The following is a 26,931-nucleotide window of genomic DNA, read 5'->3' as shown; positions in this document are numbered from 1 at the left end:
CGAACCACAAGTACCGGGTCCATGGTTCTGGCCGTATACTGGGGGGACGGGGACGACTCCCATTAACCCCTGACTATACCGGGGATACGCTTATCACAATGACTTTCTGGTCTGTGCTGAAGCAGGGCATTCTGGCAGCCAAGTGTCTTGACCTTTATTAGTGAGCCTGGTTACCCCCTCTCGGAACCACAGACTTAGAAATCGCCAGCTCATATACAGTGCATAAAATATATTTATATATATACCCTTATACACCATTTTAATAAAAAATATCACAAAATTCTTCTACTGTAAGTCCCTCGGGAAGAGTGAAAGACGCGCACGTTCATTTTCAGAGCTCCTAGACCTTCCTATAAGAAGTTAGCCAAAAAGTAGCTTCGAAAAACGCTTAGGTTAAGTTTCAGAGTTGCTTCTAATGTACCAAAGCTGGACTTAGACATAATTTCACTCTCACAACATTATGGCTGGTTGGAGACAGTCCGAACCACAAGTACTGGGTCCATGGTTCTGGCCGTATACTGGGGGGACGGGGACGACTCCCATTAACCCCTGACTATACCGGGGATACGCTTATCACAATGCCTTTCTGGTCTGTGCTGAAGCAGGGCATTCTGGCAGCCAAGTGTCTTGACCTTTATTAGTGAGCCTGGTTACCCCCTCTCGGAACCACAGACTTAGAAATCGCCAGCTCATATACAGTGCATAAAATATATTTATATATATACCCTTATACACCATTTTAATAAAAAATATCACAAAATTCTTCTAAGTCCCTCGGGAAGAGTGAAAGACGCGCACGTTCATTTTCAGAGCTCCTAGACCTTCCTATAAGAAGTTAGCCAAAAAGTAGCTTCGAAAAACGCTTAGGTTAAGTTTCAGAGTTGCTTCTAATGTACCAAAGCTGGACTTAGACATAATTTCACTCTCACAACATTATGGCTGGTTGGAGACAGTCCGAACCACAAGTACCGGGTCCATGGTTCTGGCCGTATACTGGGGGGACGGGGACGACTCCCATTAACCCCTGACTATACCGGGGATACGCTTATCACAATGCCTTTCTGGTCTGTGCTGAAGCAGGGCATTCTGGCAGCCAAGTGGCTTGACCTTTATTAGTGAGCCTGGTTACCCCCTCTCGGAACCACAGACTTAGAAATCGCCAGCTCATATACAGTGCATAAAATATATTTATATATATACCCTTATACACCATTTTAATAAAAAATATCACAAAATTCTTCTAAGTCCCTCGGGAAGAGTGAAAGACGCGCACGTTCATTTTCAGAGCTCCTAGACCTTCCTATAAGAAGTTAGCCAAAAAGTAGCTTCGAAAAACGCTTAGGTTAAGTTTCAGAGTTGCTTCTAATGTACCAAAGCTGGACTTAGACATAATTTCACTCTCACAACATTATGGCTGGTTGGAGACAGTCCGAACCACAAGTACCGGGTCCATGGTTCTGGCCGTATACTGGGGGGACGGGGACGACTCCCATTAACCCCTGACTATACCGGGGATACGCTTATCACAATGCCTTTCTGGTCTGTGCTGAAGCAGGGCATTCTGGCAGCCAAGTGGCTTGACCTTTATTAGTGAGCCTGGTTACCCCCTCTCGGAACCACAGACTTAGAAATCGCCAGCTCATATACAGTGCATAAAATATATGTATATAATATATTTATATATATACCCTTATACACCATTTTAATAAAAAATATCACAAAATTCTTCTAAGTCCCTCGGGAAGAGTGAAAGACGCACACGTTCATTTTCAGAGCTCCTAGACCTTCCTATAAGAAGTTAGCCAAAAAGTAGCTTCGAAAAACGCTTAGGTTAAGTTTCAGAGTTGCTTCTAATGTACCAAAGCTGGACTTAGACATAATTTCACACTCACAACATTATGGCTGGTTGGAGACAGTCCGAACGACAAGTACCGGGTCCATGGTTCTGGCCGTATACTGGGGGGACGGGGACGACTCCCATTAACCCCTGACTATACCGGGGATACGCTTATCACAATGCCTTTCTGGTCTGTGCTGAAGCAGGGCATTCTGGCAGCCAAGTGGCTTGACCTTTATTAGTGAGCCTGGTTACCCCCTCTCGGAACAACAGACTTAGAAATCGCCAGCTCATATACAGTGCATAAAATATATTTATATATATACCCTTATACACCATTTTAATAAAAAATATCACAAAATTCTTCTAAGTCCCTCGGGAAGAGTGAAAGACGCGCACGTTCATTTTCAGAGCTCCTAGACCTTCCTATAAGAAGTTAGCCAAAAAGTAGCTTCGAAAAACGCTTAGGTTAAGTTTCAGAGTTGCTTCTAATGTACCAAAGCTGGACTTAGACATAATTTCACTCTCACAACATTATGGCTGGTTGGAGACAGTCCGAACCACAAGTACCGGGTCCATGGTTCTGGCCGTATACTGGGGGGACGGGGACGACTCCCATTAACCCCTGACTATACCGGGGATACGCTTATCACAATGCCTTTCTGGTCTGTGCTGAAGCAGGGCATTCTGGCAGCCAAGTGGCTTGACCTTTATTAGTGAGCCTGGTTACCCCCTCTCGGAACCACAGACTTAGAAATCGCCAGCTCATATACAGTGCATAAAATATATTTATATATATACCCTTATACACCATTTTAATAAAAAATATCACAAAATTCTTCTAAGTCCCTCGGGAAGAGTGAAAGACGCGCACGTTCATTTTCAGAGCTCCTAGACCTTCCTATAAGAAGTTAGCCAAAAAGTAGCTTCGAAAAACGCTTAGGTTAAGTTTCAGAGTTGCTTCTAATGTACCAAAGCTGGACTTAGACATAATTTCACTCTCACAACATTATGGCTGGTTGGAGACAGTCCGAACCACAAGTACCGGGTCCATGGTTCTGGCCGTATACTGGGGGGACGGGGACGACTCCCATTAACCCCTGACTATACCGGGGATACGCTTATCACAATGCCTTTCTGGTCTGTGCTGAAGCAGGGCATTCTGGCAGCCAAGTGGCTTGACCTTTATTAGTGAGCCTGGTTACCCCCTCTCGGAACAACAGACTTAGAAATCGCCAGCTCATATACAGTGCATAAAATATATTTATATATATACCCTTATACACCATTTTAATAAAAAATATCACAAAATTCTTCTAAGTCCCTCGGGAAGAGTGAAAGACGCGCACGTTCATTTTCAGAGCTCCTAGACCTTCCTATAAGAAGTTAGCCAAAAAGTAGCTTCGAAAAACGCTTAGGTTAAGTTTCAGAGTTGCTTCTAATGTACCAAAGCTGGACTTAGACATAATTTCACTCTCACAACATTATGGCTGGTTGGAGACAGTCCGAACCACAAGTACCGGGTCCATGGTTCTGGCCGTATACTGGGGGGACGGGGACGACTCCCATTAACCCCTGACTATACCGGGGATACGCTTATCACAATGCCTTTCTGGTCTATGCTGAAGCAGGGCATTCTGGCAGCCAAGTGGCTTGACCTTTATTAGTGAGCCTGGTTACCCCCTCTCGGAACCACAGACTTAGAAATCGCCAGCTCATATACAGTGCATAAAATATATTTATATATATACCCTTATACACCATTTTAATAAAAAATATCACAAAATTCTTCTAAGTCCCTCGGGAAGACTGAAAGACGCGCACGTTCATTTTCAGATCTCCTAGACCTTCCTATAAGAAGTTAGCCAAAAAGTAGCTTCGAAAAACGCTTAGGTTAAGTTTCAGTTTTGCTTCTAATGTACCAAAGCTGGACTTAGACATAATTTCACTCTCACAACATTATGGCTGTTTGGAGACAGTCCGAACCACAAGTACCGGGTCCATGGTTCTGGCCGTATACTGGGGGGACGGGGACGACTCCCATTAACCCCTGACTATACCGGGGATACGCTTATCACAATGCCTTTCTGGTCTGTGCTGAAGCAGGGCATTCTGGCAGCCAAGTGTCTTGACCTTTATTAGTGAGCCTGGTTACCCCCTCTCGGAACCACAGACTTAGAAATCGCCAGCTCATATACAGTGCATAAAATATATGTATATAATATATTTATATATATACCCTTATACACCATTTTAATAAAAAATATCACAAAATTCTTCTAAGTCCCTCGGGAAGAGTGAAAGACGCGCACGTTCATTTTCAGAGCTCCTAGTCCTTCCTATAAGAAGTTAGCCAAAAAGTAGCTTCGAAAAACGCTTAGGTTAAGTTTCAGAGTTGCTTCTAATGTACCAAAGCTGGACTTAGACATAATTTCACTCTCACAACATTATGGCTGGTTGGAGACAGTCCGAACCACAAGTACCGGGTCCATGGTTCTGGCCGTATACTGGGGGGACGGGGACGACACCCATTAACCCCTGACTATTCCGGGGATACGCTTATCACAATGCCTTTCTGGTCTGTGCTGAAGCAGGGCATTCTGGCAGCAGTGGCTTGACCTTTATTAGTGAGCCTGGTTACCCCCTCTCGGAACCACAGACTTAGAAATCGCCAGCTCATATACAGTGCATAAAATATATTTATATATATACCCTTATACACCATTTTAATAAAAAATATCACAAAATTCTTCTAAGTCCCTCGGGAAGAGTGAAAGACGCGCACGTTCATTTTCAGAGCTCCTAGACCTTCCTATAAGAAGTTAGCCAAAAAGTAGCTTCGAAAAACGCTTAGGTTAAGTTTCAGAGTTGCTTCTAATGTACCAAAGCTGGACTTAGACATAATTTCACTCTCACAACATTATGGCTGGTTGGAGACAGTCCGAACCACAAGTACCGGGTCCATGGTTCTGGCCGTATACTGGGGGGACGGGGACGACTCCCATTAACCCCTGACTATACCGGGGATACGCTTATCACAATGCCTTTCTGGTCTGTGCTGAAGCAGGGCATTCTGGCAGCCAAGTGGCTTGACCTTTATTAGTGAGCCTGGTTACCCCCTCTCGGAACCACAGACTTAGAAATCGCCAGCTCATATACAGTGCATAAAATATATTTATATATATACCCTTATACACCATTTTAATAAAAAATATCACAAAATTCTTCTAAGTCCCTCGGGAAGAGTGAAAGACGCGCACGTTCATTTTCAGAGCTCCTAGACCTTCCTATAAGAAGTTAGCCAAAAAGTAGCTTCGAAAAACGCTTAGGTTAAGTTTCAGAGTTGCTTCTAATGTACCAAAGCTGGACTTAGACATAATTTCACTCTCACAACATTATGGCTGGTTGGAGACAGTCCGAACCACAAGTACCGGGTCCATGGTTCTGGCCGTATACTGGGGGGACGGGGACGACTCCCATTAACCCCTGACTATACCGGGGATACGCTTATCACAATGCCTTTCTGGTCTGTGCTGAAGCAGGGCATTCTGGCAGCCAAGTGGCTTGACCTTTATTAGTGAGCCTGGTTACCCCCTCTCGGAACCACAGACTTAGAAATCGCCAGCTCATATACAGTGCATAAAATATATTTATATATATACCCTTATACACCATTTTAATAAAAAATATCACAAAATTCTTCTAAGTCCCTCGGGAAGACTGAAAGACGCGCACGTTCATTTTCAGAGCTCCTAGACCTTCCTATAAGAAGTTAGCCAAAAAGTAGCTTCGAAAAACGCTTAGGTTAAGTTTCAGAGTTGCTTCTAATGTACCAAAGCTGGACTTAGACATAATTTCACTCTCACAACATTATGGCTGGTTGGAGACAGTCCGAACCACAAGTACCGGGTCCATGGTTCTGGCCGTATACTGGGGGGACGGGGACGACTCCCATTAACCCCTGACTATACCGGGGATACGCTTATCACAATGCCTTTCTGGTCTGTGCTGAAGCAGGGCATTCTGGCAGCCAAGTGGCTTGACCTTTATTAGTGAGCCTGGTTACCCCCTCTCGGAACAACAGACTTAGAAATCGCCAGCTCATATACAGTGCATAAAATATATTTATATATATACCCTTATACACCATTTTAATAAAAAATATCACAAAATTCTTCTAAGTCCCTCGGGAAGAGTGAAAGACGCGCACGTTCATTTTCAGAGCTCCTAGACCTTCCTATAAGAAGTTAGCCAAAAAGTAGCTTCGAAAAACGCTTAGGTTAAGTTTCAGAGTTGCTTCTATTGTACCAAAGCTGGACTTAGACATAATTTCACTCTCACAACATTATGGCTGGTTGGAGACAGTCCGAACCACAAGTACCGGGTCCATGGTTCTGGCCGTATACTGGGGGGACGGGGACGACTCCCATTAACCCCTGACTATACCGGGGATACGCTTATCACAATGCCTTTCTGGTCTATGCTGAAGCAGGGCATTCTGGCAGCCAAGTGGCTTGACCTTTATTAGTGAGCCTGGTTACCCCCTCTCGGAACCACAGACTTAGAAATCGCCAGCTCATATACAGTGCATAAAATATATTTATATATATACCCTTATACACCATTTTAATAAAAAATATCACAAAATTCTTCTAAGTCCCTCGGGAAGACTGAAAGACGCGCACGTTCATTTTCAGATCTCCTAGACCTTCCTATAAGAAGTTAGCCAAAAAGTAGCTTCGAAAAACGCTTAGGTTAAGTTTCAGAGTTGCTTCTAATGTACCAAAGCTGGACTTAGACATAATTTCACTCTCACAACATTATGGCTGGTTGGAGACAGTCCGAACCACAAGTACCGGGTCCATGGTTCTGGCCGTATACTGGGGGGACGGGGACGACTCCCATTAACCCCTGACTATACCGGGGATACGCTTATCACAATGCCTTTCTGGTCTGTGCTGAAGCAGGGCATTCTGGCAGCCAAGTGTCTTGACCTTTATTAGTGAGCCTGGTTACCCCCTCTCGGAACCACAGACTTAGAAATCGCCAGCTCATATACAGTGCATAAAATATATTTATATATATACCCTTATACACCATTTTAATAAAAAATATCACAAAATTCTTCTAAGTCCCTCGGGAAGAGTGAAAGACGCGCACGTTCATTTTCAGAGCTCCTAGACCTTCCTATAAGAAGTTAGCCAAAAAGTAGCTTCGAAAAACGCTTAGGTTAAGTTTCAGAGTTGCTTCTAATGTACCAAAGCTGGACTTAGACATAATTTCACTCTCACAACATTATGGCTGGTTGGAGACAGTCCGAACCACAAGTACCGGGTCCATGGTTCTGGCCGTATACTGGGGGGACGGGGACGACTCCCATTAACCCCTGACTATACCGGGGATACGCTTATCACAATGCCTTTCTGGTCTGTGCTGAAGCAGGGCATTCTGGCAGCCAAGTGGCTTGACCTTTATTAGTGGGCCTGGTTACCCCCTCTCGGAACCACAGACTTAGAACTCGCCAGCTCATATACAGTGCATAAAATATATGTATATAATATATTTATATATATACCCTTATACACCATTTTAATAAAAAATATCACAAAATTCTTCTAAGTCCCTCGGGAAGAGTGAAAGACGCGCACGTTCATTTTCAGAGCTCCTAGTCCTTCCTATAAGAAGTTAGCCAAAAAGTAGCTTCGAAAAACGCTTAGGTTAAGTTTCAGAGTTGCTTCTAATGTACCAAAGCTGGACTTAGACATAATTTCACTCTCACAACATTATGGCTGGTTGGAGACAGTCCGAACCACAAGTACCGGGTCCATGGTTCTGGCCGTATACTGGGGGGACGGGGACGATTCCCATTAACCCCTGACTATTCCGGGGATACGCTTATCACAATGCCTTTCTGGTCTGTGCTGAAGCAGGGCATTCTGGCAGCCAAGTGGCTTGACCTTTATTAGTGAGCCTGGTTACCCCCTCTCGGAACCACAGACTTAGAAATCGCCAGCTCATATACAGTGCATAAAATATATTTATATATATACCCTTATACACCATTTTAATAAAAAATATCACAAAATTCTTCTAAGTCCCTCGGGAAGAGTGAAAGACGCGCACGTTCATTTTCAGAGCTCCTAGACCTTCCTATAAGAAGTTAGCCAAAAAGTAGCTTCGAAAAACGCTTAGGTTAAGTTTCAGAGTTGCTTCTAATGTACCAAAGCTGGACTTAGACATAATTTCACTCTCACAACATTATAGCTGGTTGGAGACAGTCCGAACCACAAGTACCGGGTCCATGGTTCTGGCCGTATACTGGGGGGACGGGGACGACTCCCATTAACCCCTGACTATACCGGGGATACGCTTATCACAATGCCTTTCTGGTCTGTGCTGAAGCAGGGCATTCTGGCAGCCAAGTGGCTTGACCTTTATTAGTGAGCCTGGTTACCCCCTCTCGGAACCACAGACTTAGAAATCGCCAGCTCATATACAGTGCATAAAATATATGTATATAATATATTTATATATATACCCTTATACACCATTTTAATAAAAAATATCACAAAATTCTTCTAAGTCCCTCGGGAAGAGTGAAAGACGCGCACGGTCATTTTCAGAGCTCCTAGTCCTTCCTATAAGAAGTTAGCCAAAAAGTAGCTTCGAAAAACGCTTAGGTTAAGTTTCAGAGTTGCTTCTAATGTACCAAAGCTGGACTTAGACATAATTTCACTCTCACAACATTATGGCTGGTTGGAGACAGTCCGAACCACAAGTACCGGGTCCATGGTTCTGGCCGTATACTGGGGGGACGGGGACGATTCCCATTAACCCCTGACTATTCCGGGGATACGCTTATCACAATGCCTTTCTGGTCTGTGCTGAAGCAGGGCATTCTGGCAGCCAAGTGGCTTGACCTTTATTAGTGAGCCTGGTTACCCCCTCTCGGAACCACAGACTTAGAAATCGCCAGCTCATATACAGTGCATAAAATATATTTATATATATACCCTTATACACCATTTTAATAAAAAATATCACAAAATTCTTCTAAGTCCCTCGGGAAGAGTGAAAGACGCGCACGTTCATTTTCAGAGCTCCTAGACCTTCCTATAAGAAGTTAGCCAAAAAGTAGCTTCGAAAAACGCTTAGGTTAAGTTTCAGAGTTGCTTCTAATGTACCAAAGCTGGACTTAGACATAATTTCACTCTCACAACATTATAGCTGGTTGGAGACAGTCCGAACCACAAGTACCGGGTCCATGGTTCTGGCCGTATACTGGGGGGACGGGGACGACTCCCATTAACCCCTGACTATACCGGGGATACGCTTATCACAATGCCTTTCTGGTCTGTGCTGAAGCAGGGCATTCTGGCAGCCAAGTGGCTTGACCTTTATTAGTGAGCCTGGTTACCCCCTCTCGGAACCACAGACTTAGAAATCGCCAGCTCATATACAGTGCATAAAATATATTTATATATATACCCTTATACACCATTTTAATAAAAAATATCACAAAATTCTTCTAAGTCCCTCGGGAAGAGTGAAAGACGCGCACGTTCATTTTCAGAGCTCCTAGACCTTCCTATAAGAAGTTAGCCAAAAAGTAGCTTCGAAAAACGCTTAGGTTAAGTTTCAGAGTTGCTTCTAATGTACCAAAGCTGGACTTAGACATAATTTCACTCTCACAACATTATGGCTGGTTGGAGACAGTCCGAACCACAAGTACCGGGTCCATGGTTCTGGCCGTATACTGGGGGGACGGGGACGACTCCCATTAACCCCTGACTATACCGGGGATACGCTTATCACAATGCCTTTCTGGTCTGTGCTGAAGCAGGGCATTCTGGCAGCCAAGTGGCTTGACCTTTATTAGTGAGCATGGTTACCCCCTCTCGGAACCACAGACTTAGAAATCGCCAGCTCATATACAGTGCATAAAATATATGTATATAATATATTTATATATATACCCTTATACACCATTTTAATAAAAAATATCACAAAATTCTTCTAAGTCCCTCGGGAAGAGTGAAAGACGCGCACGTTCATTTTCAGAGCTCCTAGTCCTTCCTATAAGAAGTTAGCCAAAAAGTAGCTTCGAAAAACGCTTAGGTTAAGTTTCAGAGTTGCTTCTAATGTCCCAAAGCTGGACTTAGACATAATTTCACTCTCACAACATTATGGCTGGTTGGAGACAGTCCGAACCACAAGTACCGGGTCCATGGTTCTGGCCGTATACTGGGGGGACGGGGACGATTCCCATTAACCCCTGACTATTCCGGGGATACGCTTATCACAATGCCTTTCTGGTCTGTGCTGAAGCAGGGCATTCTGGCAGCCAAGTGGCTTGACCTTTATTAGTGAGCCTGGTTACCCCCTCTCGGAACCACAGACTTAGAAATCGCCAGCTCATATACAGTGCATAAAATATATTTATATATATACCCTTATACACCATTTTAATAAAAAATATCACAAAATTCTTCTAAGTCCCTCGGGAAGAGTGAAAGACGCGCACGTTCATTTTCAGAGCTCCTGGACCTTCCTATAAGAAGTTAGCCAAAAAGTAGCTTCGAAAAACGCTTAGGTTAAGTTTCAGAGTTGCTTCTAATGTACCAAAGCTGGACTTAGACATAATTTCACTCTCACAACATTATGGCTGGTTGGAGACAGTCCGAACCACAAGTACCGGGTCCATGGTTCTGGCCGTATACTGGGGGGACGGGGACGACTCCCATTAACCCCTGACTATACCGGGGATACGCTTATCACAATGCCTTTCTGGTCTGTGCTGAAGCAGGGCATTCTGGCAGCCAAGTGGCTTGACCTTTATTAGTGAGCCTGGTTACCCCCTCTCGGAACCACAGACTTAGAAATCGCCAGCTCATATACAGTGCATAAAATATATTTATATATATACCCTTATACACCATTTTAATAAAAAATATCACAAAATTCTTCTAAGTCCCTCGGGAAGAGTGAAAGACGCGCACGTTCATTTTCAGAGCTCCTAGACCTTCCTACAGTATAAGAAGTTAGCCAAAAAGTAGCTTCGAAAAACGCTTAGGTTAAGTTTCAGAGTTGCTTCTAATGTACCAAAGCTGGACTTAGACATAATTTCACTCTCACAACATTATAGCTGGTTGGAGACAGTCCGAACCACAAGTACCGTGTCCATGGTTCTGGCCGTATACTGGGGGGACGGGGACGACTCCCATTAACCCCTGACTATACCGGGGATACGCTTATCACAATGCCTTTCTGGTCTGTGCTGAAGCAGGGCATTCTGGCAGCCAAGTGGCTTGACCTTTATTAGTGAGCCTGGTTACCCCCTCTCGGAACCACAGACTTAGAAATCGCCAGCTCATATACAGTGCATAAAATATATTTATATATATACCCTTATACACCATTTTAATAAAAAATATCACAAAATTCTTCTAAGTCCCTCGGGAAGAGTGAAAGACGAGCACGTTCATTTTCAGAGCTCCTAGACCTTCCTATAAGAAGTTAGCCAAAAAGTAGCTTCGAAAAACGCTTAGGTTAAGTTTCAGAGTTGCTTCTAATGTACCAAAGCTGGACTTAGACATAATTTCACACTCACAACATTATGGCTGGTTGGAGACAGTCCGAACAACAAGTACCGGGTCCATGGTTCTGGACGTATACTGGGGGGACGGGGACGACTCCCATTAACCCCTGACTATACCGGGGATACGCTTATCACAATGCCTTTCTGGTCTGTGCTGAAGCAGGGCATTCTGGCAGCCAAGTGGCTTGACCTTTATTAGTGAGCCTGGTTACCCCCTCTCGGAACCACAGACTTAGAAATCGCCAGCTCATACTGTATACAGTGCATAAAATATATGTATATAATATATTTATATATATACCCTTATACACCATTTTAATAAAAAATATCACAAAATTCTTCTAAGTCCCTCGGGAAGAGTGAAAGACGCGCACGTTCATTTTCAGAGCTCCTAGACCTTCCTATAAGAAGTTAGCCAAAAAGTAGCTTCGAAAAACGCTTAGGTTAAGTTTCAGAGTTGCTTCTAATGTACCAAAGCTGGACTTAGACATAATTTCACACTCACAACATTATGGCTGGTTGGAGACAGTCCGAACCACAAGTACCGGGTCCATGGTTCTGGCCGTATACTGGGGGGACGGGGACGACTCCCATTAACCCCTGACTATACCGGGGATACGCTTATCACAATGCCTTTCTGGTCTGTGCTAAAGCAGGGCATTCTGGCAGCCAAGTGGCTTGACCTTTATTAGTGAGCCTGGTTACCCCCTCTCGGAACAACAGACTTAGAAATCGCCAGCTCATATACAGTGCATAAAATATATTTATATATATACCCTTATACACCATTTTAATAAAAAATATCACAAAATTCTTCTAAGTCCCTCGGGAAGAGTGAAAGACGCGCACGTTCATTTTCAGAGCTCCTAGACCTTCCTATAAGAAGTTAGCCAAAAAGTAGCTTCGAAAAACGCTTAGGTTAAGTTTCAGAGTTGCTTCTAATGTACCAAAGCTGGACTTAGACATAATTTCACTCTCACAACATTATGGCTGGTTGGAGACAGTCCGAACCACAAGTACCGGGTCCATGGTTCTGGCCGTATACTGGGGGGACGGGGACGACTCCCATTAACCCCTGACTATACCGGGGATACGCTTATCACAATGCCTTTCTGGTCTATGCTGAAGCAGGGCATTCTGGCAGCCAAGTGGCTTGACCTTTATTAGTGAGCCTGGTTACCCCCTCTCGGAACCACAGACTTAGAAATCGCCAGCTCATATACAGTGCATAAAATATATTTATATATATACCCTTATACACCATTTTAATAAAAAATATCACAAAATTCTTCTAAGTCCCTCGGGAAGACTGAAAGACGCGCACGTTCATTTTCAGATCTCCTAGACCTTCCTATAAGAAGTTAGCCAAAAAGTAGCTTCGAAAAACGCTTAGGTTAAGTTTCAGAGTTGCTTCTAATGTACCAAAGCTGGACTTAGACATAATTTCACTCTCACAACATTATGGCTGGTTGGAGACAGTCCGAACCACAAGTACCGGGTCCATGGTTCTGGCCGTATACTGGGGGGACGGGGACGACTCCCATTAACCCCTGACTATACCGGGGATACGCTTATCACAATGCCTTTCTGGTCTGTGCTGAAGCAGGGCATTCTGGCAGCCAAGTGTCTTGACCTTTATTAGTGAGCCTGGTTACCCCCTCTCGGAACCACAGACTTAGAAATCGCCAGCTCATATACAGTGCATAAAATATATTTATATATATACCCTTATACACCATTTTAATAAAAAATATCACAAAATTCTTCTAAGTCCCTCGGGAAGAGTGAAAGACGCGCACGTTCATTTTCAGAGCTCCTAGACCTTCCTATAAGAAGTTAGCCAAAAAGTAGCTTCGAAAAACGCTTAGGTTAAGTTTCAGAGTTGCTTCTAATGTACCAAAGCTGGACTTAGACATAATTTCACTCTCACAACATTATGGCTGGTTGGAGACAGTCCGAACCACAAGTACCGGGTCCATGGTTCTGGCCGTATACTGGGGGGACGGGGACGACTCCCATTAACCCCTGACTATACCGGGGATACGCTTATCACAATGCCTTTCTGGTCTGTGCTGAAGCAGGGCATTCTGGCAGCCAAGTGGCTTGACCTTTATTAGTGGGCCTGGTTACCCCCTCTCGGAACCACAGACTTAGAAATCGCCAGCTCATATACAGTGCATAAAATATATTTATATATATACCCTTATACACCATTTTAATAAAAAATATCACAAAATTCTTCTAAGTCCCTCGGGAAGAGTGAAAGACGCGCACGTTCATTTTCAGAGCTCCTAGACCTTCCTATAAGAAGTTAGCCAAAAAGTTGCTTCGAAAAACGCTTAGTTTAAGTTTCAGAGTTGCTTCTAATGTACCAAAGCTGGACTTAGACATAATTTCACTCTCACAACATTATGGCTGGTTGGAGACAGTCCGAACCACAAGTACCGGGTCCATGGTTCTGGCCGTATACTGGGGGGACGGGGACGACTCCCATTAACCCCTGACTATACCGGGGATACGCTTATCACAATGCCTTTCTGGTCTGTGCTGAAGCAGGGCATTCTGGCAGCCAAGTGGCTTGACCTTTATTAGTGAGCCTGGTTACCCCCTCTCGGAACCACAGACTTAGAAATCGCCAGCTCATATACAGTACAGTGCATAAAATATATGTATATAATATATTTATATATATACCCTTATACACCATTTTAATAAAAAATATCACAAAATTCTTCTAAGTCCCTCGGGAAGAGTGAAAGACGCGCACGTTCATTTTCAGAGCTCCTAGACCTTCCTATAAGAAGTTAGCCAAAAAGTAGCTTCGAAAAACGCTTAGGTTAAGTTTCAGAGTTGCTTCTAATGTACCAAAGCTGGACTTAGACATAATTTCACTCTCACAACATTATGGCTGGTTGGAGACAGTCCGAACCACAAGTACCGGGTCCATGGTTCTGGCCGTATACTGGGGGGACGGGGACGACTCCCATTAACCCCTGACTATACCGGGGATACGCTTATCACAATGCCTTTCTGGTCTGTGCTGAAGCAGGGCATTCTGGCAGCCAAGTGGCTTGACCTTTATTAGTGAGCCTGGTTACCCCCTCTCGGAACCACAGACTTAGAAATCGCCAGCTCATATACAGTGCATAAAATATATTTATATATATACCCTTATACACCATTTTAATAAAAAATATCACAAAATTCTTCTAAGTCCCTCGGGAAGAGTGAAAGACGCGCACGTTCATTTTCAGAGCTCCTAGACCTTCCTATAAGAAGTTAGCCAAAAAGTAGCTTCGAAAAACGCTTAGGTTAAGTTTCAGAGTTGCTTCTAATGTACCAAAGCTGGACTTAGACATAATTTCACTCTCACAACATTATGGCTGGTTGGAGACAGTCCGAACCACAAGTACCGGGTCCATGGTTCTGGCCGTATACTGGGGGGACGGGGACGACTCCCATTAACCCCTGACTATACCGGGGATACGCTTATCACAATGCCTTTCTGGTCTATGCTGAAGCAGGGCATTCTGGCAGCCAAGTGGCTTGACCTTTATTAGTGAGCCTGGTTACCCCCTCTCGGAACCACAGACTTAGAAATCGCCAGCTCATATACAGTGCATAAAATATATTTATATATATACCCTTATACACCATTTTAATAAAAAATATCACAAAATTCTTCTAAGTCCCTCGGGAAGACTGAAAGACGCGCACGTTCATTTTCAGATCTCCTAGACCTTCCTATAAGAAGTTAGCCAAAAAGTAGCTTCGAAAAACGCTTAGGTTAAGTTTCAGAGTTGCTTCTAATGTACCAAAGCTGGACTTAGACATAATTTCACTCTCACAACATTATGGCTGGTTGGAGACAGTCCGAACCACAAGTACCGGGTCCATGGTTCTGGCCGTATACTGGGGGGACGGGGACGACTCCCATTAACCCCTGACTATACCGGGGATACGCTTATCACAATGCCTTTCTGGTCTGTGCTGAAGCAGGGCATTCTGGCAGCCAAGTGGCTTGACCTTTATTAGTGAGCCTGGTTACCCCCTCTCGGAACCACAGACTTAGAAATCGCCAGCTCATATACAGTGCATAAAATATATTTATATATATACCCTTATACACCATTTTAATAAAAAATATCACAAAATTCTTCTAAGTCCCTCGGGAAGAGTGAAAGACGCGCACGTTCATTTTCAGAGCTCCTAGACCTTCCTATAAGAAGTTAGCCAAAAAGTAGCTTCGAAAAACGCTTAGGTTAAGTTTCAGAGTTGCTTCTAATGTACCAAAGCTGGACTTAGACATAATTTCACTCTCACAACATTATGGCTGGTTGGAGACAGTCCGAACCACAAGTACCGGGTCCATGGTTCTGGCCGTATACTGGGGGGACGGGGACGACTCCCATTAACCCCTGACTATACCGGGGATACGCTTATCACAATGCCTTTCTGGTCTATGCTGAAGCAGGGCATTCTGGCAGCCAAGTGGCTTGACCTTTATTAGTGAGCCTGGTTACCCCCTCTCGGAACCACAGACTTAGAAATCGCCAGCTCATATACAGTGCATAAAATATATTTATATATATACCCTTATACACCATTTTAATAAAAAATATCACAAAATTCTTCTAAGTCCCTCGGGAAGACTGAAAGACGCGCACGTTCATTTTCAGATCTCCTAGACCTTCCTATAAGAAGTTAGCCAAAAAGTAGCTTCGAAAAACGCTTAGGTTAAGTTTCAGAGTTGCTTCTAATGTACCAAAGCTGGACTTAGACATAATTTCACTCTCACAACATTATGGCTGGTTGGAGACAGTCCGAACCACAAGTACCGGGTCCATGGTTCTGGCCGTATACTGGGGGGACGGGGACGACTCCCATTAACCCCTGACTATACCGGGGATACGCTTATCACAATGCCTTTCTGGTCTGTGCTGAAGCAGGGCATTCTGGCAGCCAAGTGTCTTGACCTTTATTAGTGAGCCTGGTTACCCCCTCTCGGAACCACAGACTTAGAAATCGCCAGCTCATATACAGTGCATAAAATATATTTATATATATACCCTTATACACCATTTTAATAAAAAATATCACAAAATTCTTCTAAGTCCCTCGGGAAGAGTGAAAGACGCGCACGTTCATTTTCAGAGCTCCTAGACCTTCCTATAAGAAGTTAGCCAAAAAGTAGCTTCGAAAAACGCTTAGGTTAAGTTTCAGAGTTGCTTCTAATGTACCAAAGCTGGACTTAGACATAATTTCACTCTCACAACATTATGGCTGGTTGGAGACAGTCCGAACCACAAGTACCGGGTCCATGGTTCTGGCCGTATACTGGGGGGACGGGGACGACTCCCATTAACCCCTGACTATACCGGGGATACGCTTATCACAATGCCTTTCTGGTCTGTGCTGAAGCAGGGCATTCTGGCAGCCAAGTGGCTTGACCTTTATTAGTGGGCCTGGTTACCCCCTCTCGGAACCACAGACTTAGAAATCGCCAGCTCATATACAGTGCATAAAATATATTTATATATATACCCTTATACACCATTTTAATAAAAAATATCACAAAATTCTTCTAAGTCCCTCGGGAAGAGTGAAAGACGCGCACGTTCATTTTCAGAGCTCCTAGACCTTCCTATAAGAAGTTAGCCAAAAAGTTGCTTCGAAAAACGCTTAGTTTAAGTTTCAGAGTTGCTTCTAATGTACCAAAGCTGGACTTAGACATAATTTCACTCTCACAACATTATGGCTGGTTGGAGACAGTCCGAACCACAAGTACCGGGTCCATGGTTCTGGCCGTATACTGGGGGGACGGGGACGACTCCCATTAACCCTGACTATACCGGGGATACGCTTATCACAATGCCTTTCTGGACTGTGCTGAAGCAGGGCATTCTGGCAGCCAAGTGGCTTGACCTTTATTAGTGAGCCTGGTTACCCCCTCTCGGAACCACAGACTTAGAAATCGCCAGCTCATATACAGTGCATAAAATATATGTATATAATATATTTATATATATACCCTTATACACCATTTTAATAAAAAATATCACAAAATTCTTCTAAGTCCCTCGGGAAGAGTGAAAGACGCGCACGTTCATTTTCAGAGCTCCTAGACCTTCCTATAAGAAGTTAGCCAAAAAGTAGCTTCGAAAAACGCTTAGGTTAAGTTTCAGAGTTGCTTCTAATGTACCAAAGCTGGACTTAGACATAATTTCACTCTCACAACATTATGGCTGGTTGGAGACAGTCCGAACCACAAGTACCGGGTCCATGGTTCTGGCCGTTTACTGGGGGGACGGGGACGACTCCCATTAACCCCTGACTATACCGGGGATACGCTTATCACAATGCCTTTCTGGTCTGTGCTGAAGCAGGGCATTCTGGCAGCCAAGTGTCTTGACCTTTATTAGTGAGCCTGGTTACCCCCTCTCGGAACCACAGACTTAGAAATCGCCAGCTCATATACAGTGCATAAAATATATTTATATATATACCCTTATACACCATTTTAATAAAAAATATCACAAAATTCTTCTAAGTCCCTCGGGAAGAGTGAAAGACGCGCACGTTCATTTTCAGAGCTCCTAGACCTTCCTATAAGAAGTTAGCCAAAAAGTAGCTTCGAAAAACGCTTAGGTTAAGTTTCAGAGTTGCTTCTAATGTACCAAAGCTGGACTTAGACATAATTTCACTCTCACAACATTATGGCTGGTTGGAGACAGTCCGAACCACAAGTACCGGGTCCATGGTTCTGGCCGTATACTGGGGGGACGGGGACGACTCCCATTAACCCCTGACTATACCGGGGATACGCTTATCACAATGCCTTTCTGGTCTGTGCTGAAGCAGGGCATTCTGGCAGCCAAGTGGCTTGACCTTTATTAGTGAGCCTGGTTACCCCCTCTCGGAACCACAGACTTAGAAATCGCCAGCTCATATACAGTGCATAAAATATATGTATATAATATATTTATATATATATACCCTTATACACCATTTTAATAAAAAATATCACAAAATTCTTCTAAGTCCCTCGGGAAGAGTGAAAGACGCGCACGTTCATTTTCAGAGCTCCTAGTCCTTCCTATAAGAAGTTAGCCAAAAAGTAGCTTCGAAAAACGCTTAGGTTAAGTTTCAGAGTTGCTTCTAATGTACCAAAGCTGGACTTAGACATAATTTCACTCTCACAACATTATGGCTGGTTGGAGACAGTCCGAACCACAAGTACCGGGTCCATGGTTCTGGCCGTATACTGGGGGGACGGGGACGACTCCCATTAACCCCTGACTATTCCGGGGATACGCTTATCACAATGCCTTTCTGGTCTGTGCTGAAGCAGGGCATTCTGGCAGCCAAGTGGCTTGACCTTTATTAGTGAGCCTGGTTACCCCCTCTCGGAACCACAGACTTAGAAATCGCCAGCTCATATACAGTGCATAAAATATATTTATATATATACCCTTATACACCATTTTAATAAAAAATATCACAAAATTCTTCTAAGTCCCTCGGGAAGAGTGAAAGACGCGCACGTTCATTTTCAGAGCTCCTAGACTTTCCTATAAGAAGTTAGCCAAAAAGTAGCTTCGAAAAACGCTTAGGTTAAGTTTCAGAGTTGCTTCTAATGTACCAAAGCTGGACTTAGACATAATTTCACTCTCACAACATTATGGCTGGTTGGAGACAGTCCGAACCACAAGTACCGGGTCCATGGTTCTGGCCGTATACTGGGGGGACGGGGATGACTCCCATTAACCCCTGACTATACCGGGGATACGCTTATCACAATGCCTTTCTGGTCTGTGCTGAAGCAGGGCATTCTGGCAGCCAAGTGGCTTGACCTTTATTAGTGAGCCTGGTTACCCCCTCTCGGAACCACAGACTTAGAAATCGCCAGCTCATATACAGTGCATAAAATATATTTATATATATACCCTTATACACCATTTTAATAAAAAATATCACAAAATTCTTCGAAGTCCCTCGGGAAGAGTGAAAGACGCGCACGTTCATTTTCAGAGCTCCTAGACCTTCCTATAAGAAGTTAGCCAAAAAGTAGCTTCGAAAAACGCTTAGGTTAAGTTTCAGAGTTGCTTCTAATGTACCAAAGCTGGACTTAGACATAATTTCACTCTCACAACATTATGGCTGGTTGGAGACAGTCCGAACCACAAGTACCGGGTCCATGGTTCTGGCCGTATACTGGGGGGACGGGGATGACTCCCATTAACCCCTGACTATACCGGGGATACGCTTATCACAATGCCTTTCTGGTCTGTGCTGAAGCAGGGCATTCTGGCAGCCAAGTGGCTTGACCTTTATTAGTGAGCCTGGTTACCCCCTCTCGGAACCACAGACTTAGAAATCGCCAGCTCATATACAGTGCATAAAATATATTTATATATATACCCTTATACACCATTTTAATAAAAAATATCACAAAATTCTTCGAAGTCCCTCGGGAAGAGTGAAAGACGCGCACGTTCATTTTCAGAGCTCCTAGACCTTCCTATTAGAAGTTAGCCAAAAAGTAGCTTCGAAAAACGCTTAGGTTAAGTTTCAGAGTTGCTTCTAATGTACCAAAGCTGGACTTAGACATAATTTCACTCTCACAACATTATGGCTGGTTGGAGACAGTCCGAACCACAAGTACCGGGTCCATGGTTCTGGCCGTATACTGGGGGGACGGGGACGACTCCCATTAACCCCTGACTATACCGGGGATACGCTTATCACAATGCCTTTCTGGTCTGTGCTGAAGCAGGGCATTCTGGCAGCCAAGTGGCTTGACCTTTATTAGTGAGCCTGGTTACCCCCTCTCGGAACCACAGACTTAGAAATCGCCAGCTCATATACAGTGCATAAAATATATGTATATAATATATTTATATATATACCCTTATACACCATTTTAATAAAAAATATCACAAAATTCTTCTAAGTCCCTCGGGAAGAGTGAAAGACGCGCACGTTCATTTTCAGAGCTCCTAGTCCTTCCTATAAGAAGTTAGCCAAAAAGTAGCTTCGAAAATCGCTTAGGTTAAGTTTCAGAGTTGCTTCTAATGTACCAAAGCTGGACTTAGACATAATTTCACTCTCACAACATTATGGCTGGTTGGAGACAGTCCGAACCACAAGTACCGGGTCCATGGTTCTGGCCGTATACTGGGGGGACGGGGACGACTCCCATTAACCCCTGACTATTCCGGGGATACGCTTATCACAATGCCTTTCTGGTCTGTGCTGAAGCAGGGCATTCTGGCAGCCAAGTGGCTTGACCTTTATTAGTGAGCCTGGTTACCCCCTCTCGGAACCACAGACTTAGAAATCGCCAGCTCATATACAGTGCATAAAATATATTTATATATATACCCTTATACACCATTTTAATAAAAAATATCACAAAATTCTTCTAAGTCCCTCGGGAAGAGTGAAAGACGCGCACGTTCATTTTCAGAGCTCCTAGACCTTCCTATAAGAAGTTAGCCAAGAAGTAGCTTCGAAAATCGCTTAGGTTAAGTTTCAGAGTTGCTTCTAATGTACCAAAGCTGGACTTAGACATAATTTCACTCTCACAACATTATGGCTGGTTGGAGACAGTCCGAACCACAAGTACCGGGTCCATGGTTCTGGCCGTATACTGGGGGGACGGGGACGACTCCCATTAACCCCTGACTATACCGGGGATACGCTTATCACAATGCCTTTCTGGTCTGTGCTGAAGCAGGGCATTCTGGCAGCCAAGTGGCTTGACCTTTATTAGTGAGCCTGGTTACCCCCTCTCGGAACCACAGACTTAGAAATCGCCAGCTCATATACAGTGCATAAAATATATGTATATAATATATTCATATATATATACCCTTATACACCATTTTAATAAAAAATATCACAAAATTCTTCTAAGTCCCTCGGGAAGAGTGAAAGACGCGCACGTTCATTTTCAGAGCTCCTAGTCCTTCCTATAAGAAGTTAGCCAAAAAGTAGCTTCGAAAAACGCTTAGGTTAAGTTTCAGAGTTGCTTCTAATGTACCAAAGCTGGACTTAGACATAATTTCACTCTCACAACATTATGGCTGGTTGGAGACAGTCCGAACCACAAGTACCGGGTCCATGGTTCTGGCCGTATACTGGGGGGACGGGGACGACTCCCATTAACCCCTGACTATTCCGGGGATACGCTTATCACAATGCCTTTCTGGTCTGTGCTGAAGCAGGGCATTCTGGCAGCCAAGTGGCTTGACCTTTATTAGTGAGCCTGGTTACCCCCTCTCGGAACCACAGACTTAGAAATCGCCAGCTCATATACAGTGCATAAAATATATTTATATATATACCCTTATACACCATTTTAATAAAAAATATCACAAAATTCTTCTAAGTCCCTCGGGAAGAGTGAAAGACGCGCACGTTCATTTTCAGAGCTCCTAGACCTTCCTATAAGAAGTTAGCCAAAAAGTAGCTTCGAAAAACGCTTAGGTTAAGTTTCAGAGTTGCTTCTAATGTACCAAAGCTGGACTTAGACATAATTTCACTCTCACAACATTATGGCTGGTTGGAGACAGTCCGAACCACAAGTACCGGGTCCATGGTTCTGGCCGTATACTGGGGGGACGGGGATGACTCCCATTAACCCCTGACTATACCGGGGATACGCTTATCACAATGCCTTTCTGGTCTGTGCTGAAGCAGGGCATTCTGGCAGCCAAGTGGCTTGACCTTTATTAGTGAGCCTGGTTACCCCCTCTCGGAACCACAGACTTAGAAATCGCCAGCTCATATACAGTGCATAAAATATATTTATATATATACCCTTATACACCATTTTAATAAAAAATATCACAAAATTCTTCTAAGTCCCTCGGGAAGAGTGAAAGACGCGCACGTTCATTTTCAGAGCTCCTAGACCTTCCTATTAGAAGTTAGCCAAAAAGTAGCTTCGAAAAACGCTTAGGTTAAGTTTCAGAGTTGCTTCTAATGTACCAAAGCTGGACTTAGACATAATTTCACTCTCACAACATTATGGCTGGTTGGAGACAGTCCGAACCACAAGTACCGGGTCCATGGTTCTGGCCGTATACTGGGGGGACGGGGACGACTCCCATTAACCCCTGACTATTCCGGGGATACGCTTATCACAATGCCTTTCTGGTCTGTGCTGAAGCAGGGCATTCTGGCAGCCAAGTGGCTTGACCTTTATTAGTGAGCCTGGTTACCCCCTCTCGGAACCACAGACTTAGAAATCGCCAGCTCATATACAGTGCATAAAATATATTTATATATATACCCTTATACACCATTTTAATAAAAAATATCACAAAATTCTTCTAAGTCCCTCGGGAAGAGTGAAAGACGCGCACGTTCATTTTCAGAGCTCCTAGACCTTCCTATAAGAAGTTAGCCAAAAAGTAGCTTCGAAAATCGCTTAGGTTAAGTTTCAGAGTTGCTTCTAATGTACCAAAGCTGGACTTAGACATAATTTCACTCTCACAACATTATGGCTGGTTGGAGACAGTCCGAACCACAAGTACCGGGTCCATGGTTCTGGCCGTATACTGGGGGGACGGGGACGACTCCCATTAACCCCTGACTATACCGGGGATACGCTTATCACAATGCCTTTCTGGTCTGTGCTGAAGCAGGGCATTCTGGCAGCCAAGTGGCTTGACCTTTATTAGTGAGCCTGGTTACCCCCTCTCGGAACCACAGACTTAGAAATCGCCAGCTCATATACAGTGCATAAAATATATTTATATATATATACCCTTATACACCATTTTAATAAAAAATATCACAAAATTCTTCTAAGTCCCTCGGGAAGAGTGAAAGACGCGCACGTTCATTTTCAGAGCTCCTAGACCTTCCTATAAGAAGTTAGCCAAAAAGTAGCTTCGAAAAACGCTTAGGTTAAGTTTCAGAGTTGCTTCTAATGTACCAAAGCTGGACTTAGACATAATTTCACACTCACAACATTATGGCTGGTTGGAGACAGTCCGAACCACAAGTACCGGGTCCATGGTTCTGGCCGTATACTGGGGGGACGGGGACGACTCCCATTAACCCCTGACTATACCGGGGATACGCTTATCACAATGCCTTTCTGGTCTGTGCTGAAGCAGGGCATTCTGGCAGCCAAGTGGCTTGACCTTTATTAGTGAGCCTGGTTACCCCCTCTCGGAACCACAGACTTAGAAATCGCCAGCTCATATACAGTGCATAAAATATATGTATATAATATATTTATATATATACCCTTATACACCATTTTAATAAAAAATATCACAAAATTCTTCTAAGTCCCTCGGGAAGAGTGAAAGACGCGCACGTTCATTTTCAGAGCTCCTAGTCCTTCCTATAAGAAGTTAGCCAAAAAGTAGCTTCGAAAAACGCTTAGGTTAAGTTTCAGAGTTGCTTCTAATGTACCAAAGCTGGACTTAGACATAATTTCACTCTCACAACATTATGGCTGGTTGGAGACAGTCCGAACCACAAGTACCGGGTCCATGGTTCTGGCCGTATACTGGGGGGACGGGGACGACTCCCATTAACCCCTGACTATTCCGGGGATACGCTTATCACAATGCCTTTCTGGTCTGTGCTGAAGCAGGGCATTCTGGCAGCCAAGTGGCTTGACCTTTATTAGTGAGCCTGGTTACCCCCTCTCGGAACCACAGACTTAGAAATCGCCAGCTCATATACAGTGCATAAAATATATTTATATATATACCCTTATACACCATTTTAATAAAAAATATCACAAAATTCTTCTAAGTCCCTCGGGAAGAGTGAAAGACGCGCACGTTCATTTTCAGAGCTCCTAGACCTTCCTATAAGAAGTTAGCCAAAAAGTAGCTTCGAAAATCGCTTAGGTTAAGTTTCAGAGTTGCTTCTAATGTACCAAAGCTGGACTTAGACATAATTTCACTCTCACAACATTATGGCTGGTTGGAGACAGTCCGAACCACAAGTACCGGGTCCATGGTTCTGGCCGTATACTGGGGGGACGGGGACGACTCCCATTAACCCCTGACTATACCGGGGATACGCTTATCACAATGCCTTTCTGGTCTGTGCTGAAGCAGGGCATTCTGGCAGCCAAGTGGCTTGACCTTTATTAGTGAGCCTGGTTACCCCCTCTCGGAACCACAGACTTAGAAATCGCCAGCTCATATACAGTGCATAAAATATATTTATATATATACCCTTATACACCATTTTAATAAAAAATATCACAAAATTCTTCTAAGTCCCTCGGGAAGAGTGAAAGACGCGCACGTTCATTTTCAGAGCTCCTAGACCTTCCTATAAGAAGTTAGCCAAAAAGTAGCTTCGAAAAACGCTTAGGTTAAGTTTCAGAGTTGCTTCTAATGTACCAAAGCTGGACTTAGACATAATTTCACACTCACAACATTATGGCTGGTTGGAGACAGTCCGAACCACAAGTACCGGGTCCATGGTTCTGGCCGTATACTGGGGGGACGGGGACGACTCCCATTAACCCCTGACTATACCGGGGATACGCTTATCACAATGCCTTTCTGGTCTGTGCTGAAGCAGGGCATTCTGGCAGCCAAGTGGCTTGACCTTTATTAGTGAGCCTGGTTACCCCCTCTCGGAACAACAGACTTAGAAATCGCCAGCTCATATACAGTGCATAAAATATATTTATATATATACCCTTATACACCATTTTAATAAAAAATATCACAAAATTCTTCTAAGTCCCTCGGGAAGAGTGAAAGACGCGCACGTTCATTTTCAGAGCTCCTAGACCTTCCTATAAGAAGTTAGCCAAAAAGTAGCTTCGAAAAACGCTTAGGTTAAGTTTCAGAGTTGCTTCTAATGTACCAAAGCTGGACTTAGACATAATTTCACTCTCACAACATTATGGCTGGTTGGAGACAGTCCGAACCACAAGTACCGGGTCCATGGTTCTGGCCGTATACTGGGGGGACGGGGACGACTCCCATTAACCCCTGACTATACCGGGGATACGCTTATCACAATGCCTTTCTGGTCTATGCTGAAGCAGGGCATTCTGGCAGCCAAGTGGCTTGACCTTTATTAGTGAGCCTGGTTACCCCCTCTCGGAACCACAGACTTAGAAATCGCCAGCTCATATACAGTGCATAAAATATATGTATATAATATATTTATATATATACCCTTATACACCATTTTAATAAAAAATATCACAAAATTCTTCTAAGTCCCTCGGGAAGAGTGAAAGACGCGCACGTTCATTTTCAGAGCTCCTAGTCCTTCCTATAAGAAGTTAGCCAAAAAGTAGCTTCGAAAAACGCTTAGGTTAAGTTTCAGAGTTGCTTCTAATGTACCAAAGCTGGACTTAGACATAATTTCACTCTCACAACATTATGGCTGGTTGGAGACAGTCCGAACCACAAGTACCGGGTCCATGGTTCTGGCCGTATACTGGGGGGACGGGGACGACTCCCATTAACCCCTGACTATACCGGGGATACGCTTATCACAATGCCTTTCTGGTCTGTGCTGAAGCAGGGCATTCTGGCAGCCAAGTGGCTTGACCTTTATTAGTGAGCCTGGTTACCCCCTCTCGGAACCACAGACTTAGAAATCGCCAGCTCATATACAGTGCATAAAATATATTTATATATATACCCTTATACACCATTTTAATAAAAAATATCACAAAATTCTTCTAAGTCCCTCGGGAAGAATGAAAGACGCGCACGTTCATTTTCAGAGCTCCTAGACCTTCCTATAAGAAGTTAGCCAAAAAGTAGCTTCGAAAAACGCTTAGGTTAAGTTTCAGAGTTGCTTCTAATGTACCAAAGCTGGACTTAGACATAATTTCACTCTCACAACATTATGGCTGGTTGGAGACAGTCCGAACCACAAGTACCGGGTCCATGGTTCTGGCCGTATACTGGGGGGACGGGGACGACTCCCATTAACCCCTGACTATACCGGGGATACGCTTATCACAATGCCTTTCTGGTCTGTGCTGAAGCAGGGCATTCTGGCAGCCAAGTGGCTTGACCTTTATTAGTGAGCCTGGTTACCCCCTCTCGGAACCACAGACTTAGAAATCGCCAGCTCATATACAGTGCATAAAATATATTTATATATACAGTATACCCTTATACACCATTTTAATAAAAAATATCACAAAATTCTTCTAAGTCCCTCGGGAAGAGTGAAAGACGCGCACGTTCATTTTCAGAGCTCCTAGACCTTCCTATAAGAAGTTAGCCAAAAAGTAGCTTCGAAAAACGCTTAGGTTAAGTTTCAGAGTTGCTTCTAATGTACCAAAGCTGGACTTAGACATAATTTCACACTCACAACATTATGGCTGGTTGGAGACAGTCCGAACCACAAGTACCGGGTCCATGGTTCTGGCCGTATACTGGGGGGACGGGGACGACTCCCATTAACCCCTGACTATACCGGGGATACGCTTATCACAATGCCTTTCTGGTCTGTGCTGAAGCAGGGCATTCTG

Source organism: Ascaphus truei, chromosome 4 (genome assembly GCF_040206685.1).
Source record: "Ascaphus truei isolate aAscTru1 chromosome 4, aAscTru1.hap1, whole genome shotgun sequence".
Lineage (NCBI taxonomy): Eukaryota > Metazoa > Chordata > Amphibia > Anura > Ascaphidae > Ascaphus > Ascaphus truei.
The sequence above is the reverse complement of the archived record's forward strand: the minus strand, read 5'-3'. Positions refer to the sequence as shown.